Consider the following 6,000-nt stretch of genomic DNA (forward strand, 5'->3'; position numbering starts at 1 on the left):
TCCTGTTGGGGACGTCCTTGTAAAATTGAACGTCGCCGAACATTTCGATTACATTTCCGAGAAAAGAAACACGAGTTGAGCTGCCCAACTTGAGCATGGCCCGAGTCCGACAGTCCCTCTCGAACAAAACTTTGGTCTTTTACTGAGCTTAGAGAAACGAGATTGTAGCGTTGTCATGAATAAGGCATCTAGGCCGACCTTAGTTTTGCCCAGCTTCCTACGCGTGCGATTATATTAATCTCTTAAAAAGAGATCCCTCCGCATTGTTGTTGTTGAACAGCTTGCTTTAGTTGCCGACCTTCCGAGAACTCGCTCATAGCGGCTCTTTAGCTGCCTAAATCTAAGGAGTCGCCACAGGATGGCGCTGGACGGACAAGACTTGAGGTGGCTTGAGGTGCGGGCTGTTCTGCTATGCAATGGTTCACATGGCTTAGTGCTGATGTCGAATGTTGTAACGTTTGCCTTATTGCCAGTCGTATGACTACTGCCCGTGGGGAACTCACGTGTCCCGGTCGCTAGAGAGGAAGAACCTGGAGCCACAAGAGATTTACAGCTTGTCGCGGGGACTCTGGGTGCGTTTTTTGTTCTCATTCTTTCAGCGGCTACTTTCCATTTATGGGCAAAACGTCTGCTTTTCATTTATTATTGGCTAGTTTTCATTTCGATGGTGTTATTGCATTCACTTGCATCTATTGAAAAATGTAAAACAAATGTCCGGGTTACTCGGTCCCTAGTTCGTAGCACCCGAAGTGCTCACTACGTCTAGCCTTATGTCGTCCACTTGCTATTCTGCTGAAGCTTCACGCTACCGCTGTTGTGTCGAAGATATGCATAAGCTGGAAACAATGTTGTGCCCCATTTGGAAGGAGAAATTGATCGTCCTTGCAAGAGCTTCAACTTCCAGGACAGTCACCTCATCTTGATCCTCGTACGCGATCTCCCAGAACCGCTTTCCTCCACGAGTGAAGGGGGGCTAATCTTGTCAACATAGGTCCGCTGGGACCCCTCGCCATCCGCCTCGGCCACTGTCTTTTCGATTTGCACGCTCCAGTTGATAACACTTGCTGGCTTGTCCACAAGTCGTTTCACCATGGCATCGACGGAGTATTGGGATGTTCTCACACCATCTCGCTGGAGGCATTTGCTTTTCTTGCGCGGTCTACCGGGAGGCCTGCGAGCTGGGAGCCCTCGAAGCATGACCGTCAAATCAAGATTGTCAATGAGGTGAAGGCATGCTAGTACATGAGCACACAGCCACCCCGTCCGGTAGAAATCTTTGCAGTCACACTTGAACTTTTTTCTGATGGTGTTGATCTCCTCCAGTGACCACAACGGAGAGTTCCAGTCGTGCTCATACGGAAGTCGATCCAACACCGTCACCTTGTGCGGAGAGGTATCGAAGCTACACATTCTCCACAATTTCATAATCCTTGAGGGATCCGCTGAGCGAGCTCTTATAGGTCTTTGTTCGACTTGCGTTCACCTTCAATCCATGCACATTGTCGTCCCGGACGATGTAGTATCTCTGGTTAAAGTAATACGCCTGGATGTTGCGGATTGCTCTGCACGACTTGCGTTTGTGAGTCGGGAAGTGGTTGTCGTCGTTGCAGAGGAGTACACCAGCTTCTAGAACCTCTGCGGAAACTGGTCCAGCGGCAAAGTGCTGGATAGGCTCCGACCCGATTTCCATCGCGCACTCGACCAGATTTTCGATAGCGTCGACGCAAGCACATGCCCCGTTGAAGCCCGCAGCTGATTCACTGCAGTAGCCTTGATGCTGTGGTGGTGCGATTCAATCGGATTCTGGTTCGGAACAAATCCTGGAACATCGCTGGCCGTATAGAACCCCAGGTCCCACGACCCTGTAAGATATTCCGTGTCCAGCCACGCCAAATACTATATACAAGGCATGTAACAGCCATTTCGAATGTACAGAATGAAATAAATCCATCAGAAATGCAATGTAGCTGTCGAGAATGTAATGCATCTCCACTAAATGGAAAGTAGCCGGTGAGAGAATGAAAAAAAAGTTTTTTTTTCCGGGGACGCTAAATGGCCACATGTGCGTCGATCTCTCTTAGTGCAAAACTCTTCGACACTAACGTCTCCTGCCTTGTACTTACCACCACCGCGGTGATAGTCGGAGGCAAAGAAGAGCTGCCGAACGAGAGCTTCACGAGTGTGTGCCTCGATCTATTTGACTTGAAAACTACGAAATGGTTGACTAGCTACGATGTTCACGATGAGCTTGCTCACAGTATTGGGCACACCGTGGTGACACTGGGCGAGAATGCCTACGCTTATGGTTACGAGCCGATCGACAGCTTCGAGCCATCGCACCAACAATTGATAGGAGATGTGTTCGAGCTCGGCTACGAGAACAACGTCCTCTACTGCACCGATGTTTCTCCCATCAACGGCGATGGCACCGATCCCAATGTCCCTCCAGACCCCGCTCCTTGCGGCCGAGCATGGCATGCGAGTGCCCCAGTGCGCTATAGGGAGACCCCGAGTGATCCCGAAAGCCCGCATACTCAATGCGTACTCGTTCTCGGAGGGAAGAACTATCAAGGTGCAGTCTTGGCGGATATCTGGCTACTCACTGTGAATACTGCAGGACAGAAGCCTCGATGGATACAGCTTTCGGTTAGTGAATATATTTCTCTCCATGCGTTCACTACCCTGCTGTTTGTCGTTATGTTACTGCAGCCCACCGGTAACAGTCCGCTGCCTTTGGCGTTTCACAATGCTGTAGCGATTGGAGAAGGTGACAAGGTCGCAGTTTAGGAGGCAGACAGACCTCCGACCCTCTCAGCGCAGCAATGAATACGGGCATCCACGTCCTGGATCTAGCATCCAACACGTGGGCATCAATAACGACGGAAGGCGGTAGTCCGGATAACTCTCCGACATTGCGAGTTCTTACAGCCCGATGCTGCGCCACCGCTCTAGCGTTGCAGCTCCCTATTGACGAGGAGACAGGAATCATTCGCCGAATCAAAGACGGCGACGCCGACGTGAAGCCTTGTGACCCTCAGGAGGGCATCCTGATCTTTGGGGGGTTCTCTGAGTACGACCCAGCGCTGAGTTCATCGTCGATGGTCATTCTGGAGCCTCTCCGTGGTCATATCCGCGAAGTTCAGGTTTCCACAGCTGGGATCAAGAGCTACATGGGTCATGCTTCGGCTGTGCGTCCTGACAAGAGAGGGTTCTTCCTCTTCGGTGGCATCCCGATGCCAGAATACGTCGACACTGGGCCATGGCAGCAGCATCTTTTTGTTTTTTTTTGGTTTTGAATTGAGTATCATTGTTGTCACTTAGCTATTACAATCGCTTACGACTGTTCTGAATTACTGGTCCTCACCTGTTGCTAGTGTTGCAGTGTAGCTTTTGCTGTACAGTAAGTTGAAGTGCAGATACACAAAAGGCTCAGGAGCTGGGAAAGGAGAGAGAAAAGTAAAGAGGGGGAAACCACAAAAAACACGAAAAATACAACAGGAGCAGCAAGTCGCTTTACTCCCCCGCAGTGCGTTCACCTTCTCTTCCTCCTTCGTTGTGCGGTGTGAGTTACAGACGCACGCAAACGCAGCCAAGTTACAAGTGGTTATAAGCCCAACGATGCGTTGGTAACTCCCCTACAGTGAAGACCATTAGTACATGCAGCGGGGCTGCCGTAGCTTAGCGTCAGAGGAAGACGTAACAGACTCACAGAGGCTCAGCTTAAGATGGCCCGTTCTAATACCAGAACGTACGAGTTCGTACACCTTACGGACTCCAAGAGTCAACCCTTAACTCTTAACTGTGTGAATCTCAAACTGAATGTATTTCCCTTTATTGTGGCAAAGCCGCCTACGGTGTAAATGTATCCGGTTCACTATCTAGCATAGTGAACCCTGGTCATATGCATAATCAGTGGCTCTGAAGCCATGTACTGATTCTCCTACTGATTTAGGTTAGACAGTGTATACCCACTTCGTAACCCTTCGGGTAACTCTCGTGTAACCCCGTTACACCCTCCCCCACCAAACCGTGGACGCGGGTGTTCACGCTTAACGGTCAACCGCCGGGTCTTGTTCCGTCAAGCCTCCTTCTCGAACGAGTCAATCCACATCGCGTGGACGTCTCTGAGAACTTTTCGGCGCAACGCGCCCATGCATGACTCACAGTCATAAAGCCTTCTGGTCTTTCGACCACAGACAGCCTCTCGCGAGATCTGCCTCGGAGCCTCGCTCCTCTTGTGCCTCTGAACGTCCGCGAACGCCAGCGCCCACGCGCACACCCACGACGCCTTCCAGGCTCTCGGTGTCCGAGTACTTCGCGGCGCGCCGCCTCAAGCACTGCCCGCAACGCGCAAGCCCTAGCTCCCCTCGAGCATCAGCCCGCCATACCATGGACCTCAGCGAATTCTTTGGTGACGAGGGAGAGGTGTTCGACACCGAGTCCGTGACGGGTTCTCCGAACCAAGATGATGCTGCGCGTCGCCCCCCGAACCGCGGCGCCTCTTCGCCCACGCCATCAACACGCTGTGCAAAAGGATCGACCCCAGTTGGTTCTCCGAGCCGTCGCGAGCCTGAGCGCCCCACGCGCACTTCTCCTGTGCGCTCTCCGAGCCGCCTCGCCACTGAGCGCGCTGCGCCATTGAGGGAGGAGCCGCGGCCACCGCTGCGAACTCCGAATCCGTTCCCCGAACGCTCGTCTGGTCTCCACGAGCTGCGCGCGCTCACTGAGCCAAGGTATTCACCACCTCGTGGTGAAGGCATGCCCCTGGGTCCCGTCATCTCCAACCCCTTGGACGAAGCTTAGTCCGAGCAGGTCGCGGTGCAAATGGCGCCCATGCGCTCCCAGCGCCCGGAGCTGCGGCCCTTGCTGAACCCCAGCGCTACCGACTACGGCTTCCGGCCTCGCGATCCCGCTGAGGCGTGTCGCCAGGCGTTCCTGCAGTCGCTCGCAGCGCACGCCATTGGGCCCGCGGCCCGTACGCCACAGGAGCTCTCTCTACGAACGTCTCTCCGAGAGCGACTCCTGAGGCGAGGCGGGTGAACGCCTGACCGCCCAGGTGTATAGCTGGGCGCGTCCCGTGTAACGGGGTTACACGCACAAGTGGCTACAGTCACTTGTTACGCTAACAGATGCGATGTCTGCTAGAGGTTTGAACACTTCCTCGACCTTGGTGTAAGGTACACCAATGGCTACATACATTTACGACCACCACGACGGGTGGTCCATACACATTTAGGATTCCTATTGGCTGAAAGCAGCATCTTTTAGCCAATGAGTGACTTGCATGTTAGCAGAATCCTGCCAACCAGCCGTTGGCAGATTCCTAGTTTAGAATATTAGATTTAGAGGAAGTCAGAAACATAAAACAAAATAGCAGTTCTCATCTTTTACCAAAACACGCTACTTGGAGTCTTTATCTTGTTTAAAGTATACTCGTGGATCTCGAGTATACTTAACTCAAGTAAAAGAAACCTACGCTTCCTCATACACGTGCGCATACGTGTAACCCGTAGTAGTGAGCCAAGGTAGGCCCCTTATATCCCGGGTGTAGACTCCCGAATGGGGTGCACCCAGAACAAACCCTAGCCGGAGATAGTACACCTAGATGTACACTCTAACCGTGTCCTTGTGAACAATCCCTGTGGGTTCGTTTGTCTTCGTAACCAGGGGTCTTCAACCGTGGATGAGTTGTCTTGATACTTGTAGGTCGTTAGGTAGCAGGGCAGAACGTAACCTTCCTGGACGTCGCCTCTGACAGCCCTCAGATAACCAAACAATACAAACAGATACAGAGTTATATACAAACATGTAGCCCTTCCTTATTCTTTTGGACCGTGAAAGGGTCGGTCACTATTCCAGTCAACTCCAGCCGGACTTCGGGATACTGGTCAATCCCGGTCGGCTTTGGATCACGTGCACCACCCGCAAGTACTGAGGGAAACTAACACAATCAAATACCTCCTATCACACAATAGCTCTTAAATCAATACTTCCCACCCG

Source organism: Phytophthora sojae (assembly GCF_000149755.1).
Source record: "Phytophthora sojae unplaced genomic scaffold PHYSOscaffold_15, whole genome shotgun sequence".
In the NCBI taxonomy this organism is placed as follows: domain Eukaryota; phylum Oomycota; class Peronosporomycetes; order Peronosporales; family Peronosporaceae; genus Phytophthora; species Phytophthora sojae.